Raw genomic sequence first — 18,102 nt, forward strand, 5'->3', positions numbered from 1 at the left:
GATGTCCCCCTCTCCGGCCTCCACTCCTCAAATCTCCAGGATTTTCCATACCTAAAGCTGGCAACTTTATCTCCTCCCCTCTCAGTAGCCTCTTATTTTGGCTTAAAATTGGTTTTGATGCCAGCAGAGTGAGAAAATGCCAGAGGCTCTGGGTGGGTGCCTCATCGTAAATGCACCAAACAATTCCTAAAGATTTGCCAAAACACTACTCTGTCGACAAATTGCAGCACTTTGAATTAGCACCAGAGCTTTAAGAGCTCTCCAGCTGTCACCTGGAGACTGGCAACAGCTTGTTTGAAGGGTGGGGAGTATGGCATTGTATCTGTCTGAGGTCCTCCTCTTTCTCTTCCTCCTCCTCCTCCTCAGACCCCACCCTCAGCAGGCTTCATTCCTAAACTATCCTGGAAGTTTCCAACCTGGAGTTGGCAACCCTATGTCCTTTCCAGGCAACCATCAGCCTAACCTTTATCTGCCTGTCTGTCTTCAAGTTTACTTCCCCCCCCCCAGCCTCTGCCTAGGGAAAGCAGCTGTCATCATTCTCCTCTCCCCCTATGAGGTATGTTAAGGTTGAAAATGTGTGAATGGTCCATAATCCCTCAGGCAGCTCTTAAAACATGTTCCTGGGACCTACACACCACCAGACATTACAACTGCCTTGCGGGGGGGGGGGAGTATGAGGTGTGGAATGGAGTGAAGCCCAATCAGCTTCCATATGCAAAAGACCTTGAAGGTTCCATATGCAACTGACATTCCAACTGCCTTGCGGGGAGGGGGGTGAGTTTGAGGTATGGAATGCAGTGAAGTCCAATCAGCTTCCATATGCAAAAGACCTTGAAACGCTGGGCGGGACTGCACAAAGCAGCCAGTCAACCCAGCCAGCGTCTTCTGAGTGGCAGTTCTTCCGGCCTAACACTAAAGGCGGGCATTTTAGAATGTTTATATAGAATGTTCTTACTCAATTATATATAAGGAGAGATGAAGAACCAACTGTGCTCAGTTCGTGATAAACATTTATGGGGGTTTTAAGGCGCCACAAGACTCTTTCGCGTTTTGCCTGTGTGAGGGACAGGAAGCTGTCCTGCCCCAGAGAGGGAAAACAGCCGCAGCTATTTTGCTTTTTTTTTTTTTTGTATCTCGCTTTTCTCCCCACACCTGCGGCTCAGAGTTGCTTACAATATTGTTCTCCCCTCCTCTATTTTCTTACAACAATCCTGTGAGGTAGGCCAGGGCTGAGAGCTCGTGACAGGCCCAAGCCCACCCAGCGAGCTTTCACAGAAGCTGGGATTCAAACCTGGGTCACCCAGGGTCGTAGACCACCGCTTTATCCAAGAGCCAGTGTGGTGTAGTGGTGAAGAGTGTCGGACTAGGTAATAAAATTCCTATTTCTGTGGAATCTATTTTATTAAACTATTGGCCTACTATAAAATTGACTAAACAACAGACAGTAGTGTTAGTTTTGATGCTATACTTTAGCTCAAAAATGGAAATCACATAGAGTTCCAGATGTTACCCAGTGGTATTCCAAGCTATGGGAGGTAATAATAGCTGATAAGATATCAACTCAATTAAAGGTGGCACAGGGAATCATCAAATCAAATAATTTTATAGAAAAATGGTTTGTATTTTTTGATTATGTTACTTCAAATCAAAATTTGCAGTTTATACTACCTCATAAATATGAAGAAATAATGTCTTATTAAGATAAATGTTTAATTTTTATTATCAAAATATTGTTGTATCTGTAATGTGGCTTTGATGGTTAAGTATTATGTTATTATTTCTTGTTAGTTTGTTGTTAGAGTTTGAAACTTTAATAAAATAATTTTTTAAAAAAGAGTGTCGGACTAGTATCTGGAAGACTCAGGTGCGAATCCCCACTCGTGCTAGGGAAGCTTTCCAGGTGACCTTGGACTAGGGAAGGTGGGATTTTGGGAGGGTGGAAACACATTGGGGTATAACTGCCACACAATCCAGCCTCCAAAGCAACCGTGTTCTCCATTCTCACTGTATCCGAAGAAGTGAGCGGTGACTCGCAAAAACTCCTCCCCTGCCACACATTTTGTTAGTCTTGAAGGTGCTCCTGGACTCTTGCTCTTTTCTGCTGCTACAGACAGACTGACACGGCGACCCATCTGGATCCATCTCTTATGGGGAAAGGCTGAAAGAGTCGGGTCTGTTTAGCCTGGGAAAGAGAAGGCTTAGAGGGGACATGATTGCAGTCTTCAAGTATTTGAAGGGCTGTCATGTAGAAGATGGAGCAGATCTCTTCTCTCTTCCTCTGGATTGCAAGACTAGATCTAATGGGTGGAAATTCCAAGGGAGTCCTTACCGGCTAAATATCAGGAGAAACTTCCTAACCGTAAGAGTGGTTGAGCAGTGGAACGGTCTGCCTCGGGAGGTGGTGGATGCTCCTTCGCTGGACGTTTTCAAGCGGAGGCTGGACGACTATCTTTCAGGTATGTTGTAGGGCTATCTTTCGGCCATGCTCCTGCAGAGTGCGGGGGGTTGGACTAGATGACCTGCAAGGTCCCTGCCAACTCTACATTCTATGATTCTATGATCTCCACAGAAGACACCACATTTAGCCATACAGAATGGGAATCCATCAACCTTGTGATATAAGGACAGATGGACTCTCACTCTAGCTGTATATGAGGAAGTGAGCCATGACTCCCGAGAGCTCCTCCCCTGCCACAAACTTTGTTAAGCCTTGAAGGTGCTGCTGGACTCTTGCTCTTTTCTGCCGCTACAGGCAGACTAACACGGTTACCCGTCTTAATCTTTTTCTCCAGGGGAGCTGATCTCTGTAATATGGAAGTCAGTTGAAATTCCAGGAGACTTCCAGGTGCCATCTGGAGTTTGGCAACCCTACAGACCGCCCAACAGCGAGCGCAGACAGAGAAAGGGGAATTGTCCCTGCAGGGGAGGAGATAATTTCATGTGCCTGGCAGTATGGCACAGTGGTTTAACTCTGCCTCAGGGATAAAATGGAGCTGTGAGTCGTGTCTCTGTGGATGAGCAGGTCTGGGAACCTCAAGCTTTAACAAGAATCTGCCACGTAGCCTGTACATAAACTAATCTTCTTTGGTGTTTTATTAAACCTTCCATTTCAGTGATCTCTTCAGGCTCACTACCAAATTTACCTCACGGCAGCGAACCCAAGGCCTTTACATTTGCCACCCTAAGAACGTCTTGTAACTGAGCGAAACACTTATTCACTTCTCTTATACCCTACCTTAATCCTCCACATGGACCCAAAGTGGCTTACAACATTCTCCTATCCTCCATTTTGTCCTCATAATAGGCCAGGCTGAAAGCGTGCGATCGGCCCAAGGTCACTCAAAGAGCTTCCACGTCAGAGCAGGGATTCGAATCTGGGTCTTCCTGATCCCAGTCTAACATTCTAACCCTTACGCCACTTATCTCAAAAGAAGAAGAAGAGATTGGATTTATACCCCGCTCTTCACACAGAGTCTCAGAGCGGCTTACAATCTCCTCTCCCTTCCCCTCCCTATGTGAGGTTAGTGGGGCTGAGAGAGCTCTTTCAAGGACTGCTTGTGAGAGAGCAGCTCTGAGAGAGCTTGTGACTGACCCAAGGTCATACCGGCAGCTGCATGTAGGGGAGTGGGGAATCAAACCCTGTTCTCCCAGATTAGAGTCTGCGCTGTTAACCACTACACCAAGCAACAAGGTTCACCAAATTAATCAACGAGGCAGCATGCATCCCTTCAGTTTGAAGAAAGACACCGCAAACAAGTACACCCTTCAGGGGGGTCCTTTCAACCCCCCCCCCCACTGATCGCAAGCCACCAGCAGCTTCTCCAAGCCTCTGCTTCCAAGGCGATTCATTCCCCTCAGCGCTTCTCAATTAACCAAACAAAGGAGCCGGCCTCAGTGTTCTCAGCTCTTCAGAAGAAGCCACAGCTGGGGGATAAACCGGCTGTGTGCTATTCCCCACAAAAGAATCAGCGGGGAGAAAAATGTGGTTCTCTTCCTGTACAGCCCACAAGGGGCCATAGAGAGTGGGGTCAGGACACTGCTCCCTCTAGACAGTGTCACTCACTACAGATCTCGTGCCTTCCCAAACCTTTCCTCTTCACCTTGCACGCTGGGCAATTCCACAAGCAAAAAGGGAACACTGCCTGTGAGGCGGGTGGGGCTGAGAGAGCTCTCTCGAGAACTGCCGTTGAGAGAACAGCCCTGAGAGAACTTGTGACTGACCCAAGGCCACACCAGCAGCCGCATGCGGAGGAGTGGGGAATCAAACCTGGTGCTCCCAAATTAGAGTCTGTGCTCCTAACCACTAGTCCAAACTGGTTCTCCTGGCAGCTCGAGTGAACCGACCAATGTGAAAACACTGCGTATGAATCACACAGGCAAGAACAAAAGTTCTCAGTGGCTCATTCACACATGCAAGTCATCACTGGACAGCAAAGCGCTCAAGGTATGCACCCGCTTCAGCCCACATCAGAGTCCCGAGAAGAGATGTAACGGTTAAGGAAACGGGATCCTTTGAATCAGTTTGCACACGTAGCAGTGGGGTTGTGAGCACATTTAAAAGGTTAGCCCATCTACAGGAGGAAGTCATGAACCGGGTGGGTATCGTGTTGGTCTGAAGTAGAGATGTAAAATTTCCGGAAATTTTGAAGCTCGGAAAAAAACCCGGGTTTTTTGGGGGGGAAACGGAAATTTTCGGAAAAATTGAAAAAAATGCCACATTAGCATTTCTTTTGTCTTTTCTAGATTGAAAGTCATTCTGTTACTTTAGGAACATAAAATATGACTATGGACATTTTTACTTGGCAGGAGATTATCACAACTAGCATATTAAAAATATAGTGTATCCAAACAATTATTACAGAATACCCACCCACATGCAAAAACAAAACTGAAACTTTTTTATTTTCTTCTGACAACAGCACCTCCTAAAGGAAGAAATGCATCTTGTTTTTGCATTGGAGAGTTCAGTTTGTAACGGACTTGCTTGTCCTCAGTGCACAGAAATTACATCAATCTGATACCATATATATATATTTTAGAAATGATTTGGAAAATATTTGAACACCTGGTCTTAAAATATTTTATTCATCATGTTAAAATAAAACGTTCCATAATCAATTTCTTTTCTCAATTTTTCCAATTTTTCGGAAAAAACAAAAAGGCTTCAGGAAAAAAACTGAAAAAAAAGTTTTTTTCCGAATTTTTCCGGGCCTTCACATCTCTAGTCTGAAGCCTTAAAACAAATTGAGAGTCCAGTGGCGCCTTTAAGACCAACAAAGGTTTCTTCATGGAATGACCTTTCGTGCGCAAGGCACACTTCTTCAAATATATTCGAATGGTAGGTAACTTATAGATGGGGCTGAACAGCACAATATCATGTCACATGATGATGTTTAAGATATGCAGAGCTAAATAACAAGCTAAGGTCATAAGGTCAACAGTTGCAAAGCCATAAACATGTCAAAAGAGCCGATAAATGCCTAAAGGTGTCTTTTCTAATTGTGGGAAGGAGTCCTAAGTGGGAGCGCAAGAAAGGCATGTGGGGGGGGGGAGGGAGAAATGTGCCTTCAGCCTCCACATGACTTGGAGGCGATGCTCTAGAAGAGAGGTTAGCCAGAGACACCTACTCCCACGCTGAGCTATTCATCCCAGACCCGTTTTCACTTTTCACACTTGAAACAACCATTTCCTTCTGATCCCTGAAACGCAGGCAACTGAACTTTGACCTACGCTGTGACATATAAAACAAAGATACAACAAATTGAGGAAGTTGGCAGAAATTCAGGGGAAGGATTTGCCTCCCCATACATCCCAAAAAGCCCCCAAAGTCCATTCGTCCCTGAATGAATGATCCACAGCCCAGTTAAACCAAACCAGGAGAAATTGGAGATACGCCAAGGAGGAGGAGGAGATGATTGGATTTATACCCCATCCTTCGCTAGCCACGGGAGTCTCAGAGCCGCTTACAATCCCCTTCCCCTCCCCAGAACAGACACTCTGAGAGGTAGTTTGGGCTGAGAGAGCACTTTCGAGGACTGCCCTCGAGAGAACAGCGCTGAGAGAACTTGTGAGTGACCCAAGGTCACTCCAGCCGCTGCATGTGGAGGAGTGGGGAATCAAACCCGCTTCTTCCAGATTAGAGTCCGCGCTCTTAACCACGACACCAAACTGGCTCTACTTGAACCTCCCCCCCCCCAGGTGTGCTGGAACTAGACAGGCCAAAACAAACACAGGAATCGTTATGAATTTAGGCACGTGGTAAGATGGAGCTGCGGTGGCTCAAGTGGTTAAGACGCTGAACTGCAGGCTGTGGAAGGTCGGTAGTTCAGCAGTTCGAGACCCGAGTTGCCGCATGACGGAGTGAGCTCCCGTCTCTAGTTCCGGCTCCTGCCAGCCGAGCAGTTTGAAAGCAAGAAACTGCAAGTAGATAAATAGGGACCACTTCGGTGGGAAGGGAACAGTGTTCCCGTGCGCCTTGGTGTTTAGTCATGCCGGCCACATGACCACGGAAATGTCTTCGGACAGCGCTGGCTCTTTGGCTTTGAAACGGAGATGAGCACCGCAACCCTCGAGACGGACTCGACTGGCTTTCGAGCAAGGGAGACCTTTACCTTTACGAAAGAGAGCAAGGAAGGGGTGAGCCACTGCTTGACTCACATGGCCCTTTCTCATATGCCCAAGGTAATGCCAATCGCCACTTTGGGGTCAGGAAGGAATTCTTGTCCAGGCCAGAGTGGCTCAGGGATCCCTGGAGGGTCTTTGCCCACCTCTGGGAATAGAGCAGGCGTCCCTGGAGGGTGGGGATAGCTGTGAATTCCCAGCATTGTGCAGGGGGTTAGACTAGATGCCCCTTGGGTGCCCTTCCAGCTCTATGTTCCTATGTCAAGCGTTGGCCCCGACCTGACTGACCCAGGGTAGCCCAGTCTCCTCAGATCTTGGAAGCGAAGCAGGGTCAGCCCCAGTTAGTCTTTGCAGGGGAGACCACCAAGGAAGTCCAGGGTTGCTAGGCAGAGGCAGCAAATCTGGTGTCGTGGTTAGGAGCGCGGACTCTAATCTGGGAGCAGCAGGTTTGATTTCCCACTTCTCTGCATGCAGCTGCTGGTGTGACCTTGGGTCAGTCACAAGTTCTCTCACGAGCAGTTTCTGTCAGAGCTCTCTCGGCCCCACCTACCTCACAGGGTGTCTGTTGTGGGGAAGGGAGGGAGAGGAGTTTGTAAGCCACTCTGAGACTCCTTCAGGTAGTGAAGGGCGGGGTATAAATCCAAGTTCTTCTTCTCTCTTCTTCAAATGGGAAAGTCCAGTGTTCCCTCTAAGCTGAGTTAGTGTGAGCTAGCTCATAGTTTTTTTAGCCTCCAGCTCAAGGGTTTTTGTCTTAGCTCAGGAAGGAGGGCTCCAGAGCAAACCGATTAATGCAGTAGCCAAATCGCTCGCTCACAACTTTAATGCCAGCAGCTCACAAAGTAGAATTTTTGCTCACGAGACTCTACAGCTTATAGGCAGGCAAGGGCAACCCACCTCTAAACACCTCTTGCCTTGGAAGCCCTACAGGCATTCTAGAAAGACAAATTTTAGAGGATAAAAGGAAGAAGAGGGGAACAACATAAACTGCTTTTGGGGGGATGTTGGGACACAAATAAAGGCAATACAAGTACGACAGAGCCAGTTTGGTGTTGTGGTTATGAGCAAGCACTCATAGGCGTAATCTTTGTGGGGGCGGCGGGGCGTAAGCCCCCGCCAAAATTTTCAGGAAGGTTCTCAGCCTCCCCCGGGAGCCACTCTTGCTCCTAGCAAAGCAATGCCTTGCCCAACCCCCGCCCCCCCCCCCCCGGAAATTGGAAAGTCTACACCCTTGCAAGGACTCTAATCCGGGAGAACAAGGTTCGATTCCCCCACATGCAGCCGCTGGGGTGACTTTGGGTCAGTCAGCAGTTCTCTCAGAGCTGTTCTCTCGGCAGCAGCTTCTGTCAGAGCTCTCTCAGCTCCACCTGCCTCACAGGGTGTCTGTTGTGGGGAGGGGAAGGGATTGTAAACCGCTCTGAGGCTCCTTTGGGTAGCAAAGGGCAGGGAACAAATCCAATCTCTTCTCCTCTAGATTGTATTGTGAATTTAGGCAGATCGTGAGAGAGGAGGGCAGGACGGGTTGCCTCAGTGCTTAGTTCTCCTGGCCCTTTCTTACACTAAAAGCCGATCCCCCATTTGGGGTCATGAAGCAATTTTTCTCCAGGTTGGTTTGGCCGGGGATCCTGGAGGTTTATTGCCCTCTTCTGGGCATGGAGCAGGGGCCAGGGGGGGGGAGCGCGGGGGGGGGGTATTTGTCAATTTCCTGCATTGTGCAGGGGGTTGGACTAGATGACCCTGGAGGTCCCTTCCAACTCTATGATTCTATAAGCAGCAGCAGCAGGAGAAGGAGGAAGAGCTGGTAATGATGGGAGAAGTGAGCAGGCAGCAAAAGAAAGCATGCGGCAGCAGGGGCGCGACTCACTTGCTCCCTCACTGCTGCCACCACCTCCAGCTCCTTCTGGGAATGACAGTGTTCCACAGCCGAGGAAGAAAGAAATTGGATTGTTGGGAGTCCTGGGTTCATATCCCCACTCTGCCGCGGATGCTCACTCGGTGATCGGATGGGGACGCCTCCGACGCCACCCTTGGAACGGGGAAGACGCGTCCCCACGACTCCCACGACCCGGCGGACGCCACCAAGCCCACCGCCCACCCCGATCAAACTTCGCAAGCGCGGAGGACGTTTTCGGGGGAGGGTGGAGGCGGCGGAAGGCGGCCGGGAGCAGGCGACACGCGTCTGGAACGCCCCGGCGCGACCGATCCCCCGCAGCCCAGCGCCGACACGGGTCGACGCCGCGTTCCGACGACTCACCGGCTTCTCGGCGGTCCCAGCTGGGGCGCTGCTGCTGCTGCTGCTGCTCCGGCTTCCTCCTCCTCGTCCTCCTGCCGCCGCTTCTTCCCGCTCCCTCGCCCGCCTCTCCGCGACCGGCCAGCCCGGACCTGCTTCCCCCACGCGGCGGCGGCGGCGGCGGCGGCTCCTCCGCCCTCCCCTATTGTTAGCAGCCAGCCAGAGCGCTACCTTGGAGGGCTGCGGCGCCCGCCCCCGGCTCCGCTCCCATTGGCTCCCCTCCCCGGGCCCCTCCCCTCCCATTGGCTGCCCGGCGCGTTCTGAGACCGCCCCCCCTTTTTTTCGGGGAGGAGGAGGCGATGATGCCCGGACTGCGGGGAGAGGGGCGGCCGCGCATCCCTGGGCGCACGTGGGGAGCCGCGCCGCACCGCCTGGGGATTATGCAATGGATAGCGCGCAGTTGATCCATTGGGGGATCTTTCATTGAGGCCCTGGAGGGCTTCTGTCTTAAGGTTGCCAGCTTCCCGGGGGATCCCGGGGAGGGGGTGCTTCCATAGGCCCTCTCCAGGGTCTCAGGCTGAGGTCTTTCCCATCACCTCCTGCCTGGTCCTTTTTAACTGGAGATGCCGGGGATTGAACCTGGGACCTTCTGCATGCCAAGCAGATGCTCTTCCACTAAGCCACAGCCCCTCTCCAGGGTCTCAGGCTGAGGTCTTTCCCATCACCTCCTGCCTGGTCCTTTTTAACTGGAGATGCCAGGGATTGAACCTGGGACCTTCTGCATGCCAAGCAGAGGCTCTGCCACTGAGCCACAGCCCCTTGTCTATGTCTCCCCAGGGTCTCAGGCGGAGGTCTCTCACATCCCCTCCTGCCTGGTCCTTTTTAACTGGAGATGCCAGGGATTGAACTTGGGACCTTCTGCATGCCAAGCAGAGGCTCTGCCACTGAGCCACAGCCCCTTGTCTATGTCTCCCCAGGGTCTCAGGCGGAGGTCTCTCAGATCCCCTCCTGCCTGGTCCTTTTTAACTGGAGATGCCAGGGATTGAACTTGGGACCTTCTGCATGCCAAGCAGAGGCTCTGCCACTGAGCCACAGCCCCTTGTCTATGTCTCCCCAGGGTCTCAGGCGGAGGTCTCTCAGATCCTGGTCCTTTTTAACTAGAGATGCCGGAGACTGAACCTGGGACCTTCTGCATGCCAAGCATGCCTGTGTCTCTCTAGGGTATTGGTCTTTCACAAGACTGGTCCTTTCAACTGGAGATGCCGAGGATTGAACCTGGGACCTTCTGCATGCCAAGCATGCCTGTGTCTCTCTAGGGTATTGGTCTTTCACAAGACTGGTCCTTTCAACTGGAGATGCCGAGGATTGAACCTGGGACCTTCTGCATGCCAAGCATGCCTGTGTCTCTCTAGGGTATTGGTCTTTCACAAGACTGGTCCTTTCAACTGGAGATGCCGAGGATTGAACCTGGGACCTTCTGCATGCCAAGCATGCCTGTGTCTCTCTAGGGTATTGGTCTTTCACAAGACTGGTCCTTTCAACTGGAGATGCCGTGGATTTCACCTGAGACCTTCTGAATGACCTTCACGGTCTGGGACCAAAATATCTTCGGGACTCGGCTCAGTTCCGCAGGGCCTGTAAAATGGAACTGTATTGCCAAGCTTATGGGTGAAGTCCTTGACGATGGTTATCATATCCCCTCTCAGTCCTCTCCGGGCTAAACATACCCACCTCCTTCAGTATGCCTACAATGGTCTGCAGTTCCACCATTCTGTCACTTTAAAAAATATTGTGGCTGACAGAAAATAAATTTTGGGTGGGCAGGAAGTAGCCTGAACTTCCACAGTCAAGAACTTAACTAGACTTATAAACTGGGAAAACGGGAGGCCTAAGATTTATGAGGAGCTGCGGTGGCTCAAGTGGTTAAGACACTGAACTGCAAGCTGTGGAAGGTCAGTAGTTCAGCCATTTGAGACCCGAGTGTGCCGCATGACGGAGTGAGCTGCCGTCTCTAGTTCCAGCTCCTGCCAACCTAGCAGTTCGAAAGCAAGACATTGCAAGTAGATAAACAGGTACCACTTTAGCAGGAAGATTTAAGAAAATCCCCTACTCTGTAGGGTTCTGTGATTGTGATTCAGAGGAGATTGAAACAATCGAACATGTATTCCTCTATTGTAGTTTGTATGATGACATCTGGGAAGCCTATCTAGAAGATAGGCTTCTAGATAGGCTTCCCAAGCAATCCGATGACAGAAGGTTGTATCGTTTATTGGCTTCACAAAATATAGCAGTTATAGAAGCGGTTGCCAAGTTCTTTAACTGCCTTATAATGAGGAAGCTGTGTGTCAAATCCATGAACTGAATGGCGACTGTATGATTATGATCTATGCCAATAAAGGTTTTGAACTTGAAAATAGGTACCACTTCGGTGGGAAGGGAACAGCGTTCAGTGCACCTTGGTGTTTAGTCATGCCGGCCACATGACCACGGAAACGTCTTCGGACAGCGCTGGCTCTTCGGCTTTGAAACGGAGATGAGCACCACAACCCTAGAGTCGGATTCGACGGCTTTCGAGCAAGGGAACCTTTACCTTTAAGATTTATGAAATGAGCAATGCAGGAAGATAGTTTGCCAACCTCCAGGTGTGGCCTGGAGATCTTCCAGGATTACAGGTGACCTCTGGGTAACAGAGATCGGCTCTCCTAGAGAAAAAAAAAGGCTGCTTTGGAGGGTGGCCATCACGTCCCTGTTGAGTTCCCTTCCCTCCCCAAATCCTGCCCTCCCCATGCTCCACCCCCCCCCCAAATATCCAGGAATTTCCCAACCCAGAGTTGGCATCCTTAACGAGAAACCAAGTTGACAAGGCGAGGGTTTTTACAAGCTGGAACTGGGAAGCTAAATAAAAGAATCCTCCAATAAGTGATGTTTTGCAAATGATGCACCAGCTTGCATAGGGTGGGATCTTGTTGACTTCCACTGACTAAGTCAAGGTGTTATTTTTGTTCGCAACACTTTTCCTTTTTCATCTCGTCTTGCATAACGCTCTCTCCCACATCCTATTGTGTGTGCAGCAGTCCACAGTCTGAATGCTACAGAAAGCTGCAAGGGTGCTGGAAGTCATTGGTTAGTTAAAGCCGCATGGACAGAAGAGGGTGCTCGTTGTGTATCTGCATGAGTTACAGCTCTGGGCTTCCTTCCAGTCAGCCTCTGCTGCGGGGGGGGGGGGTAATTCTTTCCACAACTCTGCATTTGGAAATATATAATCCGATTACACTGACTTCAGAGATGTACTAGAACTGCCCACCTGAAAAGGAGGATGCCTGTTGCATCTCAGCACGAGTAACCGTTCTGGGCGCTCTGCTTTGCAGTCAGGAACCACACATGATGGTGTCTTATGCTCACTCAGACCATTCGTCCATCAAAGTCAGTATTACCTACTCAGAAATAAGTCTTTCACGTCATCTACTGCCTGGTCCTTTCAACAGGAGATGCTGGGGATTGAACCTGGGACCTTCTGCATGCAAAGCAGGCGATCTGCCACGGAGCCACGGCCCCTCTGTGATCAGTTAGGAAAAGGGAGATGCTCCTTTGGGACCGGGTCATTCATATCTCTTTAGTTCAAGGGCCAAAATAGAGGATATGGTGGCAGCCCCGTGAGTTTGCGAGACTGTACCTTTATCTGGTGGAGGGGGGGGGAGTCTAAAAAGAACATGCAGGTAAGAAGAGATGACCCCCCCCTTCCCTTCCACATCCTACCTCACTGTGGTTCATTCCAAGCACTCCCCCCCCCAGACTAGCTCACTCCCAGCCCTGGCTTGAATGGTCCAGACTAGTCCGCTCTCGTCAGATCTCGGAAGCAAAGCTGGGTCAGCCCTGGTTAGTCCTTGGATGGGAGACCTCCAAGGAATATCAGGGCGGTGAGGCAGAGGCAGGCACACCTCTGAACATCTCTTGTCCTGAAAACCCTCGGGGGTCGCCAGACGTCAAGCTGTGACTTGACAGTAAAAGAAAGTTCACTTCCTGTGTTGGCTCAGTATGTCATCTTTCACCCTGACCTGGATAGCCCAGGCAAGCCCGATCTCGGAAGCTAAGCAGGGTTGGCCCCGGCTAGTACTTCGATGGGAGACCTCCAAGGAATACCAGAGTCGTGACACAGGGGCAGGCAATGTCCCCTTGCTTTCAAACCCCACTAGGGGTCGCCAGAAGTCAGTGCGATTTGATGGCCAAAAAAAAGAGAGAGAGTCGTCTCTCTAAAGAACCTGCTTTCCCCGCTGCTCCCTCCTGAGAAGCCTAGGGTTGCCAGCCTCCAGGAAGCAACTGGAGATCTCCCACTATTACTCCAGATGATCGAGATCAGTTCGCCTGGAGGAAACCGCTGCTTTGGAGGGCGGACTCGATGGCCTTGTACCCCACGGATGTGCCCCCCGCCCCAAACTCCGCCCTCCCCAGGCTATAGCCCCAATACACCACTTTGGTGTAGTGGTGAAGTGTGCAGACTCTAATCTGGGAGGACCGGGTTTGATTCCCCACTCCTCCACATGCAGCTGCTGGAGTCACTTTGGGTCAGTCACAAGTTCTCTCAGAGTTGTTCTTGAAAGAGAGCAGTTTCTGTCAGAGCTCTCTCTGCCCCACCTCCCTCACAGGGTGTCTGTTGGGGGGAGGGGGAGGGGAAGGAGTTTGTGAGCCGCTCTGAGACTCCTTTGGGTAGTGAAGGGCGGGGTAGAAATCCAATCTCTTCTTCTTCTTCTCTCAGCCCCACAGGGTGTCTGTTGTGGGGAGGGGAAGGGAAAGGAGATTGTAAGCCACTCTGAGACTCCCTTGGGTAGTGAAGGGCGGGGAGTGGTATAAATCCAATCTCTTCTTCTTCAATATCCCAGCTATTTCCTGAACCAGAGTTGGCGACCTTAGCAAGACTCAAGATAATAAGACAGGACTTGGACTTCTCCCAGAATTACAACAAATCTCCAAACTTCATGGTTTGTTTCCCCTGGAGAAAATGGCAGCTTCAGAGGGGAAACACTAGATTTTAGGTGAAATTCCACTCTAAATTCCCCAAACTGGAGATCCAGTTTGGTGTAGTAATTCAGAGCACGGACTCTAATCTTGGAGAACTGGGTTCAATTCCCCACTCCTCCACATGCAGCTGCTGGCATGACCTTGGGTCAGTCACGAGTTCTCTCAGAGCTGTTCTCTCAAGGACAGTCCTCGAAAGTGCTCTCCCAGCCCCACCTCCCTCACGGGGTGTCTGTTGTGGGGAGGGGAAGGGGAAGGAGATTGTAAGCCGCTCTGAGGCTCCTTCGAGTCGTGAAGGGTGGGGTATAAATCCAGTCTCTTCTTCTCTTCTCTCTCTTCTTCTTCCGCAAGCATGGCCCCCAGATCTCCAGAAATTCCCCAGGCCTGTGCTGGCCACCCTAACAACAGACGCAACAACTGCCATTGCAACGTAGGATCCTAGAAGTAAAACTTCTTGGGTTTAAGAGTAGAGTGTGCCTCTAGTATTCAGGGGTCATTTTGTAGAAAAAGAGGTGCAGGAGCTCATTAGCATAACTCCTTTGCATAACTCATTTGCATATGCCACACCCCCTGACCTCACTGGAAGTGTGTCAGAAGGCAACACCCACCGCTCAGGCTCCACTGGACTGTTTTGGATTGCTAGCTATTGGGGGGGGGACGTGCAGATCTGTCCTCGCAGAGGAGGGAGAGCTTGTACCTGAACAAAACTTGGTCTTAAAGGTGCCACTGGACTGTTTTGGACCAGGGGGCCGGGGGACTCTGCAACTTACCTGGCTGCTTCTTGCTCTGACTGAGGGCTGCTGGGAGTAGGGGGTGGGGCTTGTTGCATGTGCCCGCCCCCTGGGCGCTTTCCTGCCGGAGCTCCGCTCCTGTGCGCTCCTGCAGGAAATGACCCCTGAGTATAGTTCATGGGAGGATGGATGCCATAGCCACCCAAAAGAGCAAGACTCCAGCAGCACCTTAAAGACCAACAAAATTTGTGGCAGGGAAGGAGCTTTCCTGAGTCACTCCTCACTTCTTCCAATACCCTGCCACGAATTTTGTTAGTCTTGAAGATGCTGGTGGATTCTTGCTCTTTTCTCCTGCTACAGACAGACTGACACGGGTACCCGTCTGGATCTGTCTCCATGGAAGGCACCACGTTTAGCCGCACAGAATGGAACTCCCATCCACCTTGTGATAGAAGGACGGAGGGACTCTCATTCCAGCTGTATCTGAAGAAGTGAGCAGTGACTCACCAAAGCTCCTCCCCTGCCACAAATGTTGTTAGCCTTGAAGGTGCTTACTGGACTCTCGCTCTTTTCTCCTGCTACAGCCAGACTAACACATCTTGATCTATAGCCATCCAAAATTTGAGAAGTGCTGGTACTGTATATACCATTCCGCACAGCCGACACATCTGAGGAAGTAGACTCTTGCCTCTAGCTAGTCCTGCTTCAATAAATCTTGGATAATCCCCCCCCCCCGACTGAAGGAGTCCCTCTCCTTGAATTTATACAACTGCGGTAGCTGTAGATCTAAACACAATATATTATAAAACCGGGAGACTAGAGATGCTGTCAGTGATTTATCATCGGCGGTGCCCCCGCCACCCATAAAAACATTATGCATTTCAGGGACGGCTACTGCATTGACCAGTGGGGACTTAAATTACCTCCGTAAGGGTGGCTACAAATTCAGAATGGCAGTGGTGAAGTGTGGGGTAAGGACAGGTGTACTCCGGTTCTCTGGAGGAGTGAGGAATAGAGGGGACAGAAAGCCGCTGTTTGGGCAGAGCCGGTCTCAGAGTTTTAGGGAGTCCCTTAATCTACGACAGGTGGACGACGGGCACAGAAAGCAAGAGAAGCTCCCACGGCCCTCTGCTCAAATGACTCGTGCAAGGAAGTCAAGCGACCTCACAACTTTTTAAAAAAGAAAGAAATTGTGACATTTTTCCAGTTTTACCCCTTCGAGGCAGCAAAATGGTTTTCTCTCTCACTTTGTCCTCACAGCGAGCCAGTTTGGCGTAGAGGTCAAGAGGGGCGGACTCTAACCTGGGCGAACCGTGTTCGATTCCCTGCTCTTCCACATGCAGCCAGCTGGGTGACCTTGGGTCAGGCACAAGTCTTTTCAGAGCTGTTCTCTCAAGGGCAGTTCTCGAGAGAGCTCTCTGGGCCCCATCTGCCTCACAGGTGTCTGTTGTGGGGAGGATAGTAAAAAGCCTAGTGGCACCTTTAAAACTTAAACTTTATGCATCTGGCGAAGAGAACTGTGTTCCTCGAAAGCTTATGCTACAATAAAGTTTGTGAGTCTTAAAGGTGCTATGGGGCTTTTTACTATTTTGCAGCAATAGACTAGCACAGCTAACTCCTCTGGATCTACGTTTTTGTTTTTGTTTTTGAAACCCCCGAAGGGGTATTTTTATTGTTTTTCAATACACTACAAAACTATAAAGAAAAAATTGGGAAGGGACTACATCTATGGATAAAGAAAAGATACCCACACTAACTAAAAACCCAAGAGTGAGAGGTCATATCCCAGTTAAACTAAATGTTAGTATTACATTTGTTAATAAGACAATATACTTGTAGAGTTCTTGCTTTGCACTGCTTCTGTGTTAGTAAATTAGTTGTGGGCAGAGGAAAGGAAGGAGATTGTAAGCCACTCTGAGACTCCGAGTGAAGAGTGGGGTATAAATACAACTCCTCCTCCTCCTCCTCCTCCTCCTCCTCCTCCTCCTCACTGTCTGGGGTAGTGATGTCCTGTATTCTTGGTGCTTGGAGGGCAACGGTAGGAGGGCTCTTGGAATTCCGGCTCTGCTTCTGGATTCTATGGCATTATACCCAGCTGAGGCACCTCCCCTCCCCAAATCCCACCTTCCATGGGCTCCACCCCCCCAAATCTCTAGGAATTTCCCAACCCAGACTGGGGCAAACCCTACCAGCGCTGTAATATGTAAGGCTAAGAGAATGGTACAAGGAGCTGCGGTGGCTCAAGTGGTTAAGACGCTGAACTGCAGGCTGTGGAAGGTCAGTAGTTCAGCAGTTCAAGACCTGAGTGTGCCGCATGACGGCGTGAGCTCCCGTCTCTAGTTCCAGCTCCTGCCAACCGAGCACTTCGAAAGCAAGAAATTGCAAGTTCTGTGCACCTTGGTGTTTAGTCATGCCGGCCACATGACCACGGAAACGTCTTCGGACAGCGCTGGCTCTTCGGCTTTGAAATGGAGACGAGCACCGCAACCCTAGAGTCGGACTCGACTGGCTTTTGAGCAAGGGAACCTTTAAGAGAATGGAAACGAACCACTATTCCCCTTTTGACCATTTTTTCGTTTTTCCATCACAGTCTTTTAAAGAAATCCCATCTGCCTAATTGCATAATGAACACTATTTCGCAGCACCCCCTTCTTTGGCACTGCACAAAATGTGCCTAGCTGCACATGAGAATAAACCGTGTTGTATCCTCTAGGCGTCACATCCTTGAAGGCGCCTCTCTCGGATCCGTCACATGCTTGCTTTAACAGAACATTCCCCTTAAAACACCCTGGCTCCCCTGAACCGTTTCGCTTCCTCCTTTCCTGTGCTCCAGTTTTTATCCTGACTTCACCGTGCTTCCATAGGAATGTCTCCTAATCTATTCCCTCTCACTTCGATAATCATCAAGAAATTTCCCCAAGCACTTGAGAATGTATAGTCTTTGACAGAGGGACTACACTACGTTAATTTCACTGGGCTGAACTCAGAAAGTAAGAAAAAGATATATAGATATAATCAGGGGTCATTTCCTGCAGGAGCGCACAGGAGTGGAGCTCCGGCAGTAAAGAGCCCAGGGGGCGGGCACATGCAACAAGCCCCACCCCCTGCTCCCAGCAGACCTGGGCCACGAGGAGCGAGAAGCAGACAGGTAAGTTGCAGTGGGTGTTGCCTTCTGACAAACCTCCAGTGATGTCAGGGGGTGTGGCATATGCAAATAAGTTATGCTAGTGAGTTATGCTAATGACCTCCTGCACCTCTTTTTCTACGAAATGACCCCTGGGTATAATTATACTTGACAGTATCCAATGAAGCTGATGGGCAGTAGGTTCAAGAAGAACAGAAGGAAATACTACTTTATACAGAGAGTGCTTAAAATGTGGAATTCGCTGCCAGAGGATGTTGTGATGGCCACCGGCATAGATGTAGATTAGACAGATACACGGAGGAGAGGTCTATCAGTGGCTACTAGCCATGATGACTCAGAAGAACCTCCACATTCAGAGGCACTAA

General features: G+C 50.2%; 1 protein-coding gene across 1 annotated transcript in view; it reads right to left on the minus strand.

The window, feature by feature from the left end:
- The window catches only part of PAK1 (p21 protein (Cdc42/Rac)-activated kinase 1), a 173,954-nt gene extending 164,915 nt beyond the window's left edge, over nt 1–9,039 (minus strand). The window contains exon 1 of the mRNA XM_015420710.1: nt 8,873–9,039. The gene's annotated coding sequence lies outside the window, so the exon portion shown is untranslated. The remainder of the gene's footprint in view (nt 1–8,872) is intronic.
- Between the last annotated feature and the right edge of the window lie 9,063 nt (nt 9,040–18,102).

The sequence above is a fragment of the Gekko japonicus genome, unplaced genomic scaffold (assembly GCF_001447785.1).
Source record: "Gekko japonicus isolate JY-2015 unplaced genomic scaffold, Gekko_japonicus_V1.1 scaffold1409, whole genome shotgun sequence".
Taxonomy (NCBI): Eukaryota; Metazoa; Chordata; class Lepidosauria; order Squamata; family Gekkonidae; genus Gekko; species Gekko japonicus.